This window comes from Hyla sarda, chromosome 3 (assembly GCF_029499605.1).
Source record: "Hyla sarda isolate aHylSar1 chromosome 3, aHylSar1.hap1, whole genome shotgun sequence".
Lineage (NCBI taxonomy): Eukaryota > Metazoa > Chordata > Amphibia > Anura > Hylidae > Hyla > Hyla sarda.
Genome location: NC_079191.1, coordinates 288,081,710 through 288,103,843, shown reverse-complemented (window position 1 = coordinate 288,103,843; position 22,134 = coordinate 288,081,710).

Below are 22,134 nucleotides of genomic sequence, written 5' to 3'. Positions count from 1 at the left end.
TGCAACCTGTGTAAATAAAGCTGGCGAGGTGCCAGATTTGTATGCTGAACGGTTGTCTGGCAAATTATTGCGAGGAAACATGTCCCGTGGCAAGTGACCAGGATGACCCCAGAGCTAATCCCCAAGGAGTAATCCTTACCATATATATATATATATATATATATATATATATATATATATACAGTGGTCCCTCAGCATATGATATTAATTGGTTCCAGGAGAACCATCATATGTTGAAACCATCATATGTCGAGTACATATGTCTATGTAAAAATGGTAATTGGTTCTGGGGCCTCGGAACCATTGTATGTTGAATACATATCTCTATGGGAAACTGCTAATTGGTTCTGGGATGACCATTGTATGTGGAGTGTATGGGGAGTGTTTAACAAACCAAGGTGCCTCCAGCTGTTGCACAACTACAACTCCCAGCATGCATGTACAGCCATTGACTGTCTGGGCATGCTGGGAGTTATAGTTTTGCAACAGCTGGAGGCACACTGATAGGGAAACATTGATGTATGGGGTGTATAGTGTGTATATGTATTGTATGTGATGTGTGACATTGCATACAGTACTGTACAGTTCTTTAAATACCTTCAGGGGGGGACAGAATGTCCTCCATTACGATCCTGCCGACTTCAGCTCTATAGGAAAGGAAGGGGAGGGCAGCCAGCAGCTCATTGAATGCCTGCAGCAAGATGCTGCAGGCTATTGGCTATGGCTGCACTGGGGGAGCGGGGCTTACACGGAGCTCACAGTGGAAGCCTGTATGAGTTAGCAGGAGGCAGAACGGGGCACACGGGGCACATTAAACAACTATCTGTCAGTTGCTGAAGTTGTCAGCGCTGTCAGATAGCTGTTTGTACGATGGCCCCGACACACAGCAGCATCATATGTCGATGCTGCCTTCAACATACGATGGGCTCTGAGAGGCCATCATATGTTGAAATGATCATATGTCGGGGCCATCATAAGTCGAGGGGTCACTGTATATATATATATATATATATATATATATATATATAGCCAATGTTAAAGAGATATAATATATCTAGTTTATATTATTTTAACTCCTTAAGAACTTAGGGCGTCCCTGTAGTCTGCCCTGAGTCCGCTCCCATTTTATAACGTGAGGGCCACAGAGTGCTGCACGCTATTAACTCTTTAGACACGGCATTCAAAGTTGATTGCCACGTCTAAAGTGAAACAAAAATGCTGCCGATTAGCATAGGGGCTGTTCGGGATCGCCACGGCGAAATCCTGGCGTCCCAACCAGCTGTAGGATAAGAGGAGGATCCCCTTACCTGCCTCCTGGTGTCCGATCACCGAATGACTGCTCAGTGCCTGAGATCCAGGCATGAGCAGTCAAGCGGCAGAATCATCGATCAATGGTTTCCTATGAGAAACCATTGATTAATGTAAAAGATCAGTGTGTGCAGTGTTATAGCCCCCTATGGGAGCTATAACATAGCAAAAAAAGTGAAAAAAAATACAGTGAATAAAGATCATTTAACCCCTTCCCTAATATAAGTTTGAATCACCCCCCCCCCCCCCTTTTCTCATAAAAAAAAACAGTGTAAATAAAAATTAAAATAAACATATGTGGTATCGCCATGTGTGGAAATGTCAGAATTATAAAAATATTTTGTTAATTAAGCCGCATGGTCAATGGCGTACATGCAAAAAAATTCCAAAGTCCAAAATAGCGTATTTATAAGTCAGATCAATAAAAAAAATGGTACTGCTAAAAACTGCAGATCATGGTGCAAAGAAATGAGCCCTCATACAGCCCCGTACACGGAAAAAAAAGTAATGGGGGTCAGAACATGACAATTTTAAAGGTATAAATTTTCCCGCATGTAGTCATGATTTTTTCCAGAAGTACAACAAAATAAAACCTATATAAGTAGGGTATCATTTGAATTGCATGGACCTACAGAATAAAGAGAAGGTGTCATTATTACCGAAAAATGTACTGCGTAGAAACGGAAGCCCAAAAGTAACAAAATTGCGTTTTTTTCTTCAATATTGTCCCACAATTATTTTTTTTTTCCATTTCACCGCAGATTTTTGGGTAAAATGACTGATGTCATTACAAAGTAGAATTGGTGGCGCATAAAAAAAATAAGCCATCATATGGATTTTTAGGTGCAAAATTGAAAGGGTTATGATTTTTAATAGGTAAGGAGGAAAAAAAACTAAAGTTCAAAAATAGAAAAACGCTCAGTCCTTAAGGGGTTAATAACTCCTTCTTTTCTTTTTTTCCTAGTGCTAACATGTGCTCTCTTGTTTCCCTATGCAAAGTGTGCAGTTTAAGTGATTCCCAATACAGGGTTAATAATACAATAATAATATAACTCATATATATATATATATATATATATATATATATATATATAATCAGTATAATATCAATGTATCTCAGTGCATACAACAATGGCAACAAAGACACCAAGACAATACATTAACATTATACTGGTCACAGTGCAATTTACCCCAATGCAATATCTTACCTGCCCACCTAATTACACACTGCACACTTTGCATAGGGAAACAAGAGAGCACGTGTTAACACTAGGAATAAAAGAAAAGACTGTGGAGTGTAAGCAGGAAGATAGTAGAGGTTACTAAGAGAGGGAAGTTGTGGATTGGAGGCAGAAGTAGAGGTTGCAGGGAGGAAAGAGGGCCCAGGAATATACTTTGCAGATTATCAGTGTTGGGATCCTTGGTGCAGGAAATGAGGCAGGGCAGCAGTCTGGAGATGGTCTCTCTCTCTTGGGCCGGAACCCTGACTGCCTCTTGGAGTCACTGCCTCCACTGCCTCCCAGGGCAGGGTGCCCACCTCAGCTCAGCTCAGCTCAGTTTATATGGCTAACTCAAGAGAATGTCCACAGACACTCCTACCTGGCCAGATATCCCAGGGCACCAACACAGGTTTGGTGGGCACATACCAGAGAATGTTTATAGACAATGCCACCCATAATTCGGCCTCTCTATGACCTGGCCAGATACCCCAAGGCTATCATGATACATAAATGAGGCAGGTTAGGTAGGACAATTCTAGGCTGATTGACAACACTTCCTTAAAGGGGTACTCCACTGGAAAAAAATTTTTTTTTAAAATAACTGGTGCCAGAAAGGTAAACAGATTTGAAAATAACTTCTATTGAAAACATCTTAATCCTTCCAGTACTTATCAGCTGCTGTATGATCCACAGGAAGTTCTTTTTTCTTTGAATTTCCTTTCTGCTGAAACCTCTGTCCATGTCAGGAACTGTCCAGAGCAGGATAGCTTTTCTATGGGGATTTGTTCTTACTCTGGAAGTTCCTAAAATGGACAGAAATGTCAGCAGAGAGCACTGTGGTCAGGCAGAAAGGAAATTCAAAAAGAAAAGAACTCCCTGTGGATCATACAGCAGCTGATGAGTACTGGAAGGATAAAGATTTTTTTAATAGAAGTAATTTACAAATCAGTTTAACTTTCTGGAACCAGTTGATTTAAAAAAAAAAAAATGTTTTCCAGTGGAGTACCCCTTTAAATATGGCCATTATAATAGTCTAGTTTTATGACATGCCCCCAGTGATGTAAGGACAGCTCCCTGTAAACATTCTTATGGAAATTCCTATGAAGGTCTTTTACAGGGAGTAGGTTGATATGGGCAAGATTGATATAAATATGATCATATGACTCTTCTCTTCACAGAGGCATTTAAAGGGGTATTCCAGGATTTTTTTTATTTGACTATGCTACAGGGGCTGTAAAGTTAGTGTAGTTCATAATATAGTGTCTGTACCTGTGTGTGACGGTTTTTACAATTCTTCTGTGATTTTTCACTCCAATATTTATTTTTATCAGCATACAAAATTACTGCTGTCTCAGATTTTTCCCAAGTTGCAATGCGGCTGAGACATGACTCACTAGTCAGCTGATGACAGGGAGCCTGTCTGCTTCAATGGGTGGAGGGATCGCTTGGTGGGAGAGAGATCAATCTGCAACTAATGCAACAGCTGTAGGCACCCTGATTGAAAACCACATGTCTTTGAATGGATGCAGCTCATTTATGTTTCAATGGGTGGGGTGGCTGATGTGTGGGAGGGAGGGAATGGAATTGTGGGATTTGTAGTCAAAAAAAGTAAAGTCAAACAGGAAAAAAACAGTTCACAAACAGCTAGCCACAGTGTTATGGTAATCTCACAACATAGCCATTTAGCCACAAGACAAGTGCAGATCCTTCCTAAGCATGTCCATTACTGTCTGCCAGGTACGTGCTAAAATCACCTTATGGTGCATAACCCCTTTAACACCCCATAATTATCCCTAATTATAGTGTGCAGTCTGAGCCCTTCTAAAAATTGTGCATTGTGGCTTGTTCCCTCTGCACTGACCCAATGGGCCACATAATACTAATCTCCTCCTATATAGCACTGTCAATTACATTTTCAAATGACTCCTCACCAACCTGAGCTACCCATTCCTCCTGTACAGTGCTTTAAACTTCTTTTTGACTGCCACTATGGATCAGATTAAAAAGGGCATCCCATGCCTGATTCCTTAGAGGGGAGTTAAGGACTATGGAAATAGATGGTAAGGGAAGGAGCTGACGAAAATGGGCTAAATGAGTATCTCAGTTCTTCCTCAGCAGTGTCTACTTGTGCTTTCTGGCTGTATAAGAAGCTGCTGCTCCAAAGATCAATGTTTATTCTTCCTCTCTCTCTGCCTCATGGCCCCTTCTTCTGACAGAAGGCAATTTTACTATGAAATCCGGAAAGGATGCGTTTGTTTGTAGAAACTACTGCCCTTATCAGAGAGGTGCCCTAACATGTAAGTCACCTGGGGCTATCTTCCCCATGCCCACCTCGGTAGGTATGTTATTGCTGTAGTATCTTTTAGCAAGATAACACACTGCAAAAATTGTTTAGGAATGGTTTGAGGAACATGACAAAAAGTTCAAGGTGTTTTAAGTTCTAGACTTCAAGGACTTAAAAGAGTTTTCCGAGCACTTTTCAAAAAATTCCCAGGCAGCAGGGATGGCACCTCCTTGGACTGCTCAGCAAAGTAATGTCACTACACACTGTGCACAGGACGCTGTGGCCAAACACTGGGTTAAGTGGTTACATGAAACAACAAGTGGGGTGATGGGTGAGTATGTTTCATTGTATATTTTTTTCCCAGTCATTCCTGCTACCCAGTCCTTGGTCCTTCAAGGGATCTCCTGCTAAGGTCTAGGTATCTGACACCTTCAGAGACCTTTTGGAATCTATACTTGTATGTCAGTGCTGTTTTGGCAAAACAAAGGAAACCTACAAAATATTTGGTAATTGTTTTGCATCAGGCCCAGGAGAGAAAGGTAAATCTGTTTAGTATAAGGACCAATCTGTGTGAGGTCAACACATGATATTGGAAGAGATGACACAGTTTGATTAAATTGTATATGAAGTACCTCAAATTTATAAGTATAGTAAATATACAGTAGTGATTGAAAACTTGTGAACCATCCAGAAATATCTGAATGTAACACAAGCAGAAAAAAGGAGATACAGAGGAAAATGATCATTTAAAGGTAGAATTGGTCAGGTGTTTTTGTTTTGTTGTTTTTTTTATTTTTAAATCAATGGAATGATAAGGTATCTATCAAAGTCTGATCTTCGCAACGCAGTTATAAAAGAGCATCATGGCACAAATATTTATAAGAACATCAGAAGAAGAATTGTTGATGCTCACCATGCTGGAAACGTTACAAAACCATCTCTTAAGAGTTTGGACTCCACAAATCTACAGTCAGACAAGACTGTCTACAAATGGAGGGAATTCAAGACTATTAGGGGGATATTTATCAAAGTTGTCTATGTCCCGCATCAATATAGACCAAACTACAGAGGGTTAGTCTAGTCTATTGTGCGCCTAATTTATCAAATGGCGCATGGCTCTTGATAAATTCTGTGCACAGACTTCATGATCTATGCTTTAGTCTATATTTAAACCTGCAACCTACAGGTGTGGAGGACCACACAATAAAATGGTGAATATACCCCAGTTAAAAATAATTTATGACAAGTATAATCATGTATAAAAGTAATTTTATTGAAATATATAGTTTAAAAAATACATATATGTATATCTGAAATCACAGAATCAATTCATAAACGGTAGTATAAAAATAGAGGATATATAAAAGTATAAGTATAAAAGTATAAGGTGGATGCTGGGGTGAGAGAGCCTGTATGCCAATAAAATAGATAAAGAGATAAAATAGTTCTTTGAGAAGTCACAATGCTAGTAGTGAGCTGCAATTAATGGTTATAAATAAGTAGATTGGTAATAATAAATAAATTATAAATTAATATCTGCAGGGGTTGCATGCACAAGGTGAGGGGAAGGAGGGGGGAAGGGCGTCGTGCAAAATATGTGCAAAAAAAAAAAAGCCGCTTCCGGCGAAACGCGTCGGAGTTGTGGAGGTGGATTGGGGTGAGTCCTGTGCCAGCTTATACCAAACCGTTTCTTCCCTGCATACTACTCTTTGCTGCTAGTCACCACTCAAACTTGCTGCTATCTATCTGCTGCTATCTATATTATTGCTGCCCATTGCCTGTTGGTTGTTATTGCTTATTATCAGCACTATACTGTGTGACCCAGGTGATATTATTCCCCCCTTTTTTTTAGGCTGCATGTTCAAGTCCTTGTCCACCTCATTTGCACGGTTAATTAATTTTTTAATTTTTTGCACTTGTTGCAACTCACTTAAGTGTTATGTTTTATTCATTTGCTTTCTGCCTTGGTTATTAATCAATAATTCTATCACATATATTTGTTTGCCCTCACCGGCCATTGCGTGGTAATTTAATTCCACAAGTATTGCACAATTTTTTTTTTTTTTTTTTTTTTTTTTTTTTTTTGCACATATTTTGCACGACGCCCTTCCCCCCTCCTTCCCCTCACCTTGTGCATGCAACCCCTGCAGATATTAATTTATAATTTATTTATTATTACCAATCTACTTATTTATAATCATTAATTGCAGCTCACTACTAGCATTGTGACTTCTCAAAGAACTATTTTATCTCTTTATCTATTTTATTGGCATACAGGCTCTCTCACCCCAGCATCCACCTTATACTTTTATACTTATACTTTTATATATCCTCTATTTTTATACTACCGTTTATGAATTGATTCTGTGATTTCAGATATACATATATGTATTTTTTAAACTATATATTTCAATAAAATTACTTTTATACATGATTATACTTGTCATAAATTATTTTTAACTGGGGTATATTCACCATTTTATTGTGTGGTCCTCCACACCTGTAGGTTGTTGTTTTAGTTGCTCTTTCAGTGAATAATAAATCCCCTACCCTACTTATACAATATTATTCTATTTTTGAGCCCTTGAGGAAAGTTTCTTTCGGTTATATATTTAAACCTGCTCCAACATGGTCTGACATTTCGGCGTATTTTCAGCCTATGCGACTTGTCGCTGAAAAGTCGCTTTTGATAAATTCAGCACCAATGCATTTTTCAATGCATTTCAGTCTAAAATAGACTTGCATGCATCATGTTCTAAAAATCCTCTAGAGCAAAAGTCGCAGAAAAGTCGCACATATTTAGACTGCGACTTTCTGTGCGACAAATTTAGACAAGAAAAACCAGTCTAAATCCTTTGATAAATCTCCCCCTTAGTATCCTCCCCTAGAGTGGTTAACCAACAATGGTCACACCAAAAGCAAGACGTATGATAGCCCGTGAGGTCAAAAAGGAACCCAAGGTAACCTCTGAGCAACTAAAGGCCTTCCTTGCATTAGCTAAAATTAATGCCCACCATCAAGAGGACACTGAACAACAATAGTGTACTTTCTTCTTGCAGTCCTGAAAGAAGAAAGTCCCTGCTCACTAAACAAAACATTGCGACCCTTTTGCGGTTTGCTAAAGATCATTTGGAAGAGCTAGGCTATTGGAACAATGTTTTGTGGACAAATAAGAGCAAAAATAGAGTTTTTTTTTGTTTAACCCCTCAAGGACACAGCCCATTTAGCGGATGCTTTTTTTTCCTTCTCGCCTTTTAAGAGACATAGGGGGACATGTATCATTGCCTTTACACCATTTTTCACGTCTACATATTATGTGCAATTGCGCTTTTTTGCATTTGTGTTGCGTTTTTTTGTGCAATTGCGCTTTTTTTTTTTTTTTGCAAAAAATCTAAGACTGCTAGCAAGGACACATAGAAAAGTGTCAGACGCTACACCGTTTTAATCCAAGGAAGCATGGCTCTATGGCTCTCCAAATAGTGTGTGGGGGGGGGGGGTTGTTAATATGTGATGTAATTGCACAGTGTTTCTCCTTAGGTTACTTCACAATTAAAAGTTGCTTTTGCTTTTTAATGGTCTATTTACACGTACAGTATTCTACGTAGATTTGATGTGCAGGATTTTCTGCTGCAGATTTCATTGTAAACTGAATGACTGAGCACAACTTGAAATCCTGCGCATTAAATCTGTGCAGAATACTGTACGCGTGAATAGACGCTAAATGTGTTTATTTTCCAAGCATAAATAATCACCAACATAAACCAGAAAAACAAGACATCATATTGCAAACACATTAAAACAAACACAATAAAATATAGGGATACAATAAAAAAAAAATGTTTTAAAATCTGATTTGGCTATTTTGTGGTAACACAAACCAAAACCAATGATTCTCGCTCGGAAAAATTTTAACCTAATTTATCATGAGGCTTGCACTAAAATGGTAAATTTGGCGCAATTGCGCAAACTTTACACATCTTGAAAGCGTCCACAATATAGTCTAAAATACACCAACATTGATATATGTCCCCCATAGTCACATAGTCCTATATTTACAAAGTTAGTACATTTAAAAAAAGACATATGTCCATCAGATTCAATCATAACATTTGTATTTTTAAATCTTCCCATATGCTGGCTTGTACACTGCTCAAAAAACATAAAGGGAACACTTAAACAACACAATGGGGGGGGGGGGAATTCATCAAGAGTGGTGGAGGTGAACATCTTTTTACCCATTAATTCATGTGGTGGAAACTGTGTAACTGCACCAGATTTATTACACGGTGCAGAGCAAGTGATAAATCTGGTGCTGATCACATTTCTTACTTCAGTACACCACTTTGTATGGTGACTCCTTTGTGACTTTTTGTGCGACTTTTTATTCCGTGTGACAAAATGTGCGACTTTATAAAAATGCTGTCCACAGTGAGTTCTGTAAACCAAGTCCGGGCTGGTGTAGCTTTGTGCCTAAGTTAGCACAGTTGCGACAAACTGAAAAGTCGCATATGATAAATTCCTTACCACTGCATGATATCAACTGAAATCATGACTTGATATGTTCCTTTTGAAAAACCTTCTAAAGCAAAAGTCGCAATGAAAAGTCTCAAAACAGCATCAGAGACAAACTGTGAGAGAAATATAGACCACAAAACCAGGGTAAAACCAATGATACATTTTTACACTTCTGTGAAATCACACTGTCTACTCAGGAAGCAACACTGATTGACAATCAATTTCACATGCTGTTGTGCAAATGGAACAAACAACAGGTGGAAATTATAGGCAATTAGCAAGACACCCCCAATAAAGGAGGGGTTCTGCAGGTGCTGACTACAGATCACTTCTCAGTTCCTATGCTTCCTGGCTGATGTTTTGGTCACTTTTGAATGTTGACGGTGCTTTCACTCTAGTGGTAGTGTCAAGGATCGACCGAGCGGGGTCTTTCAAATGTGATTGACTGTGCTGCTATATACTTTGCCAAGTGTCGACACAAAAAGATATACACCACACAGGGTATGCTGGTATACACTCTTTCTTAGCATGAAGCTCTGCTGCTCCCAAAAGAGTTCTGTTTATTACAGGAAGTAAATTTGGTTTTTACAAACTGAGAAAAAGGTAAAATTATGCATCGTTCTATATGCTGATTGGTCATTTGAGCGTGGCGTAGCATTAGTCATTATCTTGCAAGTCCTCTTAGCTTAAGATTTCAGCATCTTAATATTTTCCAGCAGCAATTGCATTTTAATATTAATATATATAATAGTAATTTGAAACATAAGGGTCATCCCTATCAATCCCCCCCCCCCTAAAAGATATCTGTTACTGTACATGACATCTCTCCCTATGGTGCGTTCTGCCTAATAGTCCCAAGATCAGGTGGAAAAAAATAAAAAACGGGTATGGGATGCTTCACTGAATTGAGACGAGCGGCCCCTTGAGAACCGCCCCCCGTTTGCAGTCAGACTAGTCCTTTACCTGGGACTTCTATGTTCACCCTACTCTGCTGGGTATGCACTTGCACCATTGGCATACAGGATAGTTGTTCTCATGGGGGAATTCTCTTGGTCATGTTTGGGTCTGATGTATCAATTTGGTTCAGATAAGCTGAAATAGTATGTTCAATATCCACATACATTATTCCCTGGTTGAAATGCGGCCTCTACAGTGGAGATGATTGTTTTCTGTACACAGGAGACTACGCAACATCTAATTGTCATTTTCTGTAGTAGAGATTTGTCAGTATTGTCATTTCTTCTGTTTGCACTCTGTGGTCTATAGTCCCAGTCAGTCCCTGTGTTCCATCCCACAGTTCTCCAATAGTCACAGTTGTACCCCCAGTAGTCACCCGTCACACATGTGTATATTGAATTGTCATCCTATACATAAGACATTGTTTTGGCACCTCGGGACAACTCACTATGTCACAATAGTCAAATTTTAAGTAGTCACTTGCGCACTGGAAGAGTTATCAAAACGTGGGATACAACTCTCGGGTCATTATCAAGTCTGTCCAGTAGTGTGGTGGAGTCGGATTGGGTTGCTGGGTTTGCACTCCACTTATACGGAAAGGATGTGTATCAGGAGCATGGTGTAGGAACCCTCTTGCAGTGTGAGGCGTATACATGTTGATTCTCCTTCCAGTTTCACCAAAGTCAGAGTTGTCAGTAATAACAAGGACCTTCAAATCTAGGTTCCAGCGGCCCCCCTCACATGTCTTTTCACGAGGACAAACTCTCCAGTCTGCAGATTGTGTCCGGATCTGGAATGGAAGAATAAAACTTGTGTTACTTTCGGCTCATTACACAATGCAATAACAAATTTCACCAAACTATCACTTCCTGCACTGAGGGTACAGTGGGTAATAACATCCTAGCTTAGGGATTTCCCAAAAAAGTGTCTCATATGGGGTTAGACTGTTGGCTGTTGACAGTTGGTGCCGTGACTCCTTGCCGAAACCGAGGGAGGGTGAAATTGTTCCCAGGACCGCACTCGTGGGAAGACCAAGTCTGGGGGAGCGACAGCTTTAACCATCCAGAGGAATCTCGTGCTGCTCAAAGGGCTTGATCAACCCTACAGAACGCGGTAAGTCTGCTGATTTTATAAATCTGTAGCTCTTATCAGTGTTCATTGAGCGGCTCTGAGAAGCCAAACAGATGGTCTTGTCGAACCTCTGAGACAAACCCTAACGGCAGGGTATTTTCCTGCTGTGTGGTCTAATTTGTGAGTTCTAGCCGCATTGGTGCTTGACTGTGGCTGGTTAATAAATCTTAGATTAGAGGCAAATAGGGAGTTAAATCTGCCTGTGAGATTTTTACGCAGCCTCGTGTAAATAACCCCCCTTTTTCTTTTGCTCATATTGTGTAAATGCTTATCCCAAGCGCACAAGGTCATGTATTTCAAAACATGTGAAATGCACTGTTAATAAGGTTTCTTCTAATTTTTTTTTTTCATGGTAGGGAAAACCTGACATGACATTCTAGAGTACAGAGAATGTTTTGTGAGGATTTTAATTTTGATTTTTGAAATAAAAAAAATAAAAAATCTGCTTAGTGGAATACGGCCAAAGGAAAAAGAGGAAAAAGTGCTGGAGATTTTTTGGAGATTTTTATTATTATTATCTCTGGTAATTAGGAGTGTATCTGATATCTTTTCTGCGTATGTTGTACTCCTGATAACTGAATTGAGAGAGAGAGAGATGTGTTGTATCACTCGGAGTAACCGTATCAGATGACAACGGTGTACTGGCTGAGGGGACATACCAGCCAGTAACGGTATCAAGGCATAGCTATTGTGTAAAGTACTGCTGTCAGTCAGTCCAGTAGCCTCTCTATTGTATGCTTGATAGCTTTTTAGCACCTGCTGATTAAATATTCAGTGTTCAGTGTTCTTGTGTACCAGAGATTAGCTTCAGGAGGCAAACTTTGGTTGACAAATGCACACTATTTTGTTGGTGCTGGATACCAATTTTTGTACTGCCAGTCCACTGAGAGATTTTGCTAATAGGGTAATTTGCAACCCTCACTCAAAACTGTTCAATTCCTGCACTGGTTAACTTTAAAGGGTAAAATATGAGCAGTTTGCAAGCTCCCTTCCTCCCTGGGTGTGAGGAGCCACGTGACAATGATGATGATTCTTGCTGTTTGTTGTGTCCCCATTGTGCTCTGCAAAACCTGCCCTCAGTAAAAGACTGTATTTCCTGTGACCAAGCCGGCCTGTAAATGCTCAACCATGTACTGTCACAGCACCTCCGTATACTGGAAAAATCGAAGCCCCCCTAAAAAATGCACCCACACTTCTGTATTCTATTCAACCTCCGTATAGTGGTGGCCATATTACTACAGTAACTTCCTGTACTGGCAGCCATATTGGAGTGACCAGAAGTGTGGCAAAATCCATTTCCTTTACTGGTAGCCATATTGGAGGCCCAGGAAGTGTGGCAAAATCCATTTCCTGTACTGGTAGCCATATTGGAGGGGCTGGAAGTGTGGCAAAATCCATTTCCTGTGCTGTCAGCCATCTTGATTCAACAAACCTACTTACTCCGTGTAATGAGCCATCATCCAGTACACCCAAACAGAATTTGCCAGTTGCTGGAAGGTTTCCAAATGAAACTTCCTCTAGTGCTGAAGCACTTGATCTCTTTCCAGGTATGACTCAGGATGGGAGTTACCCAAGTCAAACCCACACACTCCGGGATCAACCTTCACTGGAAAGCTCTGTATTTCATTCTGCTAATAATTGCTGTGCCTCACCAAGAAGTCAGACCTCTGTACCCAGTGAAGACAGTCCTCTAGCCCAAGATGAACCCCATGCACAGTATCAGTCTCCTAACACTGATCATCATCATCAGTCCCCAGGAAAGATATCACTTTCACCTGTTAATACAATCACATCTACTGTGGTGCAATTTCATGTGCCTTCCAATACCTCCAACAGTAACATGTTCCAAATCATTAGGTCAAGTATGGTGTCTGAATCCTTTCAACCGGCCCTTGGAACAAAAATCTGGAATAACACCCTACTCGGTTCCTGCTCGGTACCGTGCTCTGAATTATCCCCCTCGAAGATCACCTGTCAGAAAGATCATCTGCTACAGATGTGGTAAAATTGGACATGTCCAGCGATACTGCAGATCCAGACCTCTTCCTTCCGACTACTGAATGAATTCAGCCACTCTAAGGCCAATGATATCACAAAACCGTCATAATATGGACCAATGGCGATCTAGACCTCTCATTGGACACCCAGGCCGCTCCAGGATGAATCAACAATGAAGACCTGACAGCAGAATAACTCAAGAGAATCCAGCTAATTAAGTCCTGGATAGAAATTGTAAAAAATCTGGATCTGAAATTTACTCCTGAAACTCAAACCCACCAATAAATATGAGGATGATGGGATGTTCCTTGAATTATCCTAACCACTTACACCTGAAGAACTTCGTGTCCTGCAAGCCACTCCAATGATGGTCATGAACATCCCAACAAAGATTATACCCGATGTCCATCTACAACAAATTCCTGACTGTGTCTGGTCGAAAGGCCCAGATGATACTGGACTCTTGCCTGTTCTGCCTGTTAAGGTCTTCTTTAACCAGGAGCCAAGATACCTAGAGTACCCCAGTATCCGCTCAAAGCAAACCAAGAAACCTCTCTTTCTGAACAGATTGCAACTCTTCTCAAGAATGGAGCCTTAATCAAATGTGTTTCCCCAGCAAACACTCCTTTGTTTCCAGTAAAGAAGAAGACGACACCAAAAGGACAACTTGAGAAGTTCCGCATGGTACATGACCTTCGTGCCATTAATGCTGCCACAGATCTGGACAGCAGAAAACAGCAAAAAACCCTCACATGGCATACCATTTTGGAAACTAGACCCCTTGAGGTACGTAACAAGGAATAAAGTGAGCCTTAATACCCCACAGGTGTTTCACGACTTTTGCATATGTAAAAAAAAATTATTTTTTTTCACTAAAATGTGTGTTTCCCCCCAAATTTCACATTTTTCCAAGGGTTAATAGCAGGAAATACCCCCCAATATTTGTAACCCCTTCTCTTCTGAGTATGGAGTTACCCCATAAGTTGACCTGAAGTGCACTATGGGCGAACTACAATGCTCAGAAGAGAAGGAGTCATATTTGGCTTTTTGAGAGCAAATTTTGCTCGGGGGGCATGTCGCATTTAGGAAGCCCCTATGGTGCCAGAACAGCAAAAAATACCCACATGGCATACCATTTTGGAAACTAGACCCCTTGAGGAATGTAATAAGGAATAAAGTGAGCCTTATTACCCCACAGGTGTTTCACGACTTTTGCATATGTAAAAAAAATAATAATAATTTCCACTAAAATGTGTGTTTCCCCCCTAATTTCACCTTTTTGCAAGAGTTAATAGCAGAAAATACCCCCCAAAATTTGTAACCCCATCTCTTCTGAGTATGGAGGTACCCCATAAGTTGACCTGAAGTGCACTATGGGCAAACTACAATGCTCAGAAGAGAAGGAGTCATATTTGGCTTTTTGAGAGCAAATTTTGCTCGGGGGGCATGTCGCATTTAGGAAGCCCCTAAGGTGCCAGAACAGCAAAAAAACACACATGGCATACCATTTTGGAAACTAGACCCCTTGAGGAACGCAACAAGGGGTACAGTGAGCATTTGCCCCCCACTGGTGTCTGACAGATCTTTGGAAAAGTGGGCTGTACAAGTTTTCATTTTCATGGACCACTGTTCCAAAGATCCGTCAGACACCTGTGGGGGGTAAATTCTCACTGCACCCCTCATTACATTCCGTGAGGGGTGTCGTTTCCGAAATGGGGTCACATGTGGGGTTTTGTTTTTTTTGCGTTTGTCAAAACCGCTGTAACGATCAGCCACCCCTGTGCAAATCAGCCTAAAAGACCTTATCATGTCCGCTCCTGCACTTGACATCCCGAACTATAAACTACCGTTTTATCTGTTCCTCTCTCTGAAAACCATGCCTCTGGAGTCCTTGCAAAGAAAAAAAAAAAACATGGAGACAAATTGAGACCTTTGGGATACTACTCTTGCAGACTAGATCCTGTTGCACAAACTGCACCCACCTTTCTTTGAACTGTGATAGCTGCTAAAGACCTTTTGGACAAGACTTTGGCCATCATTCTTGGACATTCTATCATTATCCTTGCTCTGCATGACCTGAAAGCTAGTCTAGCGCAATGCCAAAGAAATCCCCTTTCTCTACAAAGACAAGTGAGACTACAATGCTCTCTCTTACTCATGGATAATGTCACCCTTCAGAGATGCACAGTCCTCAATCCAACTACCCTGCTTCCTCTCTCAAGGGGGATGACAATTCAATATACACATGTGTGACGGGTAACTACTGGGGGAACAACTGTAACTATTGGAGAGCTGTGACGGAGTCTACAACCCACACAAGTGGCTTAGGTAGTGAAGCTAATCCAGGATGGCACATCAATGCCAACTGTGGCAAGAAGGTTTGCTGTGTCTGTCAGCGTAGTGTCCAAAGTATGGTGGCGCTACGAGGAGACAGGCCAGTACATCAGGAGACGTGGAGGAGTCTGTAGGAGGGCAACAACTCAGCAGCAGGACCACTACCTCTGCCTTTGTGCAAGGAGGAGCAGGAGGAACCGTGCAAAATGACATCCAGCAGACCACAAATGTGCATGTGTCCACTCAAACGATCAGAAACAGATTCCATGAGGGTGGTATGAGGGCCCGACATCCATAGGTGGAGGTTGAGCTTACAGTCCAACACCGAGCAGGACGTTTGGCATTTGCCAGAGAACACCAAGATTGGCAAATTCGCCACTGGTGCCTTGTGCTTGTTACGCCGAGCGCTCCGGGTTCCCGCTCCTCCCCGGAGCGCTCGCTACACTCTCGCTCCCGCAGCGCCCCGGTCAGATCCACTGACCGGGTGCGCTGCGATACCGCCTCCAGCCGGGATGCGATTCGCGATGCGGGTGGCGCCCGCTCGCGATGCGCACCCCGGCTCCCGTACCTGACTCGCTCTCCGTCGGTCCTGTCCCGGCGCGCGCGGCCCCGCTCCCTAGGGCGCGCGCGCGCCGGGTCTCTGCGATTTAAAGGACCACTGCGCCACTGATTGGCGCAGCAGGCCTAATCAGTATCCTCACCTGTGCACTCCCTACTTATACCTCACTTCCCCTGCACTCCCTCGCCGGATTTTGTTACCATTGTGCCAGTGAAAGCGTTCCCTTGTGTGTTCCTAGCCTGTGTTCCAGACCTCCTGCCGTTGCCCCTGACTACGATCCTTGCTGCCTGCCCCGACCTTCTGCTACGTCCGACCTTGCTTCTGTCTACTCCCTTGTACCGCGCCTATCTTCAGCAGTCAGAGAGGTTGAGCCGTTGCTAGTGGATACGACCTGGTCACTACCGCCGCAGCAAGACCATCCCGCTTTGCGGCGGGCTCTGGTGAATACCAGTAGTGACTTAGAACCGGTCCACTAGCACGGTCCACGCCAATCCCTCTCTGGCACAGAGGATCCACCTCCTGCCAGCCGGCATCGTGACAGTAGATCCGGCCATGGATCCCGCTGAAGTTCCTCTGCCAGTTGTCGCCGACCTCACCACGGTGGTCGCCCAGCAGTCACAACAGATAGCGCAACAAGGCCACCAGCTGTCTCAACTGACCGTGATGCTACAGCAGCTACTACCACAGCTTCAGCAATCATCTCCTCCGCCAGCTCCTGCACCTCCTCCGCAGCGAGTGGCCGCCTCAGGCCTACGACTATCCTTGCCGGATAAATTTGATGGGGACTCTAAGTTTTGCCGTGGCTTTCTTTCGCAATGTTCCCTGCACTTGGAGATGATGTCGGACCAGTTTCCTACTGAAAGGTCTAAGGTGGCTTTCGTAGTCAGCCTTCTGTCTGGAAAAGCTCTGTCATGGGCCACACCGCTCTGGGACCGCAATGACCCCGTCACTGCCTCTGTACACTCCTTCTTCTCGGAAATTCGAAGTGTCTTTGAGGAACCTGCCCGAGCCTCTTCTGCCTATCCAGCAACATTAAAGATGTTCTGGCCGCACGAGAAATTCCTGCTAACCTACATGAACTCATTCATCTAGCCACTCGCATTGACATGCGTTTTTCCGAAAGGCGTCAGGAGCTCCGCCAGGATATGGACTTTGTTCGCACGAGGCGTTTTTTCTCCCCGGCTCCTCTCTCCTCTGGTCCTCTGCAATCCGTTCCTGTGCCTTCCGCCGTGGAGGCTATGCAAGTTGACCGGTCTCGCCTGACACCTCAAGAGAGGACACGACGCCGCATGGAGAATCTCTGCCTGTACTGTGCCGGTACCGAACACTTCCTGAAGGATTGTCCTATCCGTCCTCCCCGCCTGGAAAGACGTACGCTGACTCCGCACAAAGGTGAAACAGTCCTTGATGTCAACTCTGCTTCTCCACGTCTTACTGTGCCTGTGCGGATATCTGCCTCTACCTTCTCCTTCTCCACTAAGGCCTTCTTGGACTCCGGATCTGCAGGAAACTTTATTTTGGCCTCTCTCATCAACAGGTTCAACATCCCAGTGACCAGTCTCGCCAGACCTCTCTACATCAATTGCGTTAACAATGAAAGATTGGACTGTGCCGTGCGTTACCGCACGGAACCCCTCCTAATGTGCATCGGACCTCACCACGAAAAAATTGAGTTTTTGGTCCTCTCCAATTGCACTTCCGAAATTCTCCTTGGACTACCCTGGCTTCAACACCATTCCCCAACCCTGGATTGGTCCACAGGGGAGATCAAGAGTTGGGGTCCCTCTTGTTTCAAGGACTGCCTTAAACCGGTTACCAGTACTCCTTGCCGTGACCCTGTGGTTCCCCCTGTAACCGGTCTCCCTAAGGCCTATATGGACTTTGCAGATGTTTTTTGCAAAAAACAAGCTGAGACTCTACCTCCTCACAGGCCTTATGACTGTCCTATTGACCTCCTCCCGGGCACTACTCCACCCTGGGGCAGAATTTATCCTCTCTCTGCCCCAGAGACTCTTGCTATGTCTGAGTACATCCAGGAAAATTTAAAAAAGGGCTTTATCCGCAAATCCTCCTCTCCTGCCGGAGCCGGATTTTTCTTTGTGTCCAAAAAAGATGGCTCCCTACGTCCTTGCATTGACTACCGCGGTCTTAATAAAATCACGGTAAAGAACCGCTACCCTCTACCTCTCATCTCTGAACTCTTTGATCGCCTCCAAGGTGCCCACATCTTTACCAAACTGGACTTAAGAGGTGCTTATAATCTCATCCGCATCAGAGAGGGGGATGAATGGAAAACGGCATTTAACACTAGAGATGGACACTTTGAGTATCTGGTCATGCCCTTTGGCCTGTGCAACGCCCCTGCCGTCTTCCAAGACTTTGTTAATGAAATTTTTCGTGATCTCTTATATTCCTGTGTTGTTGTGTATCTGGACGATATCCTGATTTTTTCTGCCAACCTAGAAGAACACCGCCAGCATGTCCGCATGGTTCTTCAGAGACTTCGTGACAATCAACTTTATGCCAAAATGGAGAAATGTCTGTTTGAATGTCAATCTCTTCCTTTCCTAGGATACTTGGTCTCTGGCCAGGGACTACAAATGGATCCAGACAAACTCTCTGCCGTCTTAGATTGGCCACGCCCCTCCGGACTCCGTGCTATCCAACGTTTTTTGGGGTTCGCCAATTATTACAAACAATTTATTCCACATTTTTCCACCATTGTGGCTCCTATCGTGGCTTTAACCAAAAAGAATGCCAATCCTAAGTCATGGCCTCCTCAAGCGGAAGACACCTTTAAACAGCTCAAGTCTGCCTTTTCTTCAGCTCCCGTGCTCTCCAGACCTGACCCATCTAAACCCTTCCTATTGGAGGTTGATGCCTCCTCAGTAGGAGCTGGAGCGGTCCTTCTACAAAAAAATTCTTCCGGGCATGCTGTTACTTGTGTTTTTTTTTCTAAGACCTTCTCTCCGGCGGAGAGGAACTACTCCATCGGGGATCGAGAGCTACTAGCCATTAAATTAGCACTTGAGGAATGGAGGCATCTGCTGGAGGGATCAAGATTTCCAGTTATTATTTACACCGATCACAAGAACCTCTCCTATCTCCAGTCTGCCCAACGGCTGAATCCTCGCCAGGCCAGGTGGTCTCTGTTCTTTGCCCGATTTAATTTTGAAATTCACTTTCGGCCTGCCGATAAGAACATTAGGGCCGATGCTCTCTCTCGTTCCTCGGATGCCTCGGAAGTAGAGCTCTCTCCGCAACACATCATTCCTCCTGACTGCCTGATCTCCACTTCTCCAGCCTCCATCAGGCAAACTCCTCCAGGGAAGACCTTCGTCTCCCCACGCCAACGCCTCGGAATCCTCAAATGGGGTCACTCCTCCCATCTCGCAGGTCATGCGGGCATCAAGAAATCCGTGCAACTCATCTCTCGTTTCTATTGGTGGCCGACTCTGGAGACGGATGTTGTGGATTTTGTGTGAGCCTGCACTGTCTGTGCCCGGGATAAGACTCCTCGCCAGAAGCCCTCTGGTCTTCTTCATCCTCTGCCTGTTCCCGAACAGCCTTGGTCTCTGATTGGTATGGACTTTATTACAGACTTACCCTCATCCCGTGGCAACACTGTTGTTTGGGTGGTCGTTGATCGATTCTCCAAGATGGCACATTTCATCCCTCTTCCTGGTCTTCCTTCTGCGCCTCAGTTGGCAAAACAATTTTTTGTACACATTTTTCGTCTTCACGGGTTGCCCACGCAGATCGTCTCGGATAGAGGCGTCCAATTCGTGTCTAAATTCTGGAGGGCTCTCTGTAAACAACTCAAGATTAAATTAAACTTTTCTTCTGCTTATCATCCTCAATCCAATGGGCAAGTAGAAAGAATTAACCAGGTCCTGGGTGATTATTTACGGCATTTTGTTTCCTCCCGCCAGGATGACTGGGCAGATCTTCTACCATGGGCCGAATTCTCGTATAACTTCAGAGTTTCTGAATCTTCTTCCAAATCCCCATTTTTCGTGGTGTACGGCCGTCACCCTCTTCCCCCCCTCCCTACTCCCTTGCCCTCTGGTGTACCCGCTGTGGATGAAATATCTCGTGATCTTTCCACCATATGGAAAGAGACCCAAAATTCTCTCTTACAGGCTTCATCACGCATGAAGAAGTTTGCTGATAAGAAAAGAAGAGCTCCCCCCATTTTTTCTCCCGGAGACAAGGTATGGCTCTCCGCTAAATATGTCCGCTTCCGTGTTCCCAGCTACAAATTGGGACCACGCTATCTTGGTCCTTTCAAAATTTTGTGCCAGATTAATCCTGTCTCTTATAAACTTCTTCTCCCTCCTTCTCTTCGTATTCCTAATGCCTTTCACGTTTCTCTTCTTAAACCACTCATCATCAACCGTTTCTCTCCTAAACTTATCTCTCCCACTCCTGTCTCCGGTTCTTCTGACATCTTTCCCGTAAAGGAGATACTGGCCTTCAAAAAGGTTAGAGGAAAAACCTTCTTTTTGGTTGACTGGGAGGGCTGTGGTCCTGAAGAGAGATCCTGGGAACCTGAGGACAATATCCTAGATAAAAATCTGGTCCTCAGGTTCTCAGGCTCCAAGAAGAGGGGGAGACCCAAGGGGGGGGGGTACTGTTACGCCGAGCGCTCCGGGTTCCCGCTCCTCCCCGGAGCGCTCGCTACACTCTCGCTCCCGCAGCGCCCCGGTCAGATCCACTGACCGGGTGCGCTGCGATACCGCCTCCAGCCAGGATGCGATTCGCGATGCGGGTGGCGCCCGCTCGCGATGCGCACCGCGGCTCCCGTACCTGACTCGCTCTCCGTCGGTCCTGTCCCGGCGCGCGCGGCCCCGCTCCCTAGGGCGCGCGCGCGCCGGGTCTCTGCGATTTAAAGGGCCACTGCGCTGCTGATTGGCGCAGTGGTTCTAATCAGTGTGTTCACCTGTGCACTCCCTATGTATACCTCACTTCCCCTGCACTCTCTCGCCGGATCTTGTTGCCATTGTGCCAGTGAAAGCGTTCCCTTGTGTGTTCCTAGCCTGTGTTCCAGACCTCCTGCCGTTGCCCCTGACTACGATCCTTGCTGCCTGCCCCGACCTTCTGCTACGTCCGACCTTGCTTCTGTCTACTCCCTTGTACCGCGCCTATCTTCAGCAGTCAGAGAGGTTGAGCCGTTGCTAGTGGATACGACCTGGTCACTACCGCCGCAGCAAGACCATCCCGCTTTGCGGCGGGCTCTGGTGAATACCAGTAGTGACTTAGAACCGGTCCACTAGCACGGTCCACGCCAATCCCTCTCTGGCACAGAGGATCCACCTCCTGCCAGCCGGCATCGTGACAGTGCTCTTCACAGATGAAAGCAGGTTCACACTTAGCACATGTGACAGACGTGACAGTGTCTACATGGAGAACGTTCTGCTACCTGCAACATCCTCCAGCATGACTGTTTTGGTGGTGGATCAGTAATGGTGTGGGGTGGCATTTCTTTAGGGAGCCAAACAGCCCTCCATGTGCTTGTTAGAGGTAGCCTGCCTGCCATTAGGTACTGAGATGAGATCCTCAGACCCCTTGTGAGACCATATGCTGGTGCAGTTGGCCCTGGGTTCCTCCTAATGCAAGAAAATGCTAGACCTCATGGGGCTGGAGTGTGTCAGCAGTTCCTGCAAGAGGAAGGCATTGATGCTATACACTGGCCCGTCCATTCCCCAGACCTAAATCCAATTGAGCACATCTGGGACATGTCTCGCTCCATCCACCAATGCCACATTGCACCACAGACTGTCCAGGAGTTTCACCTCTGTCCACCTCATTGCGGGCATGCCCAGGCA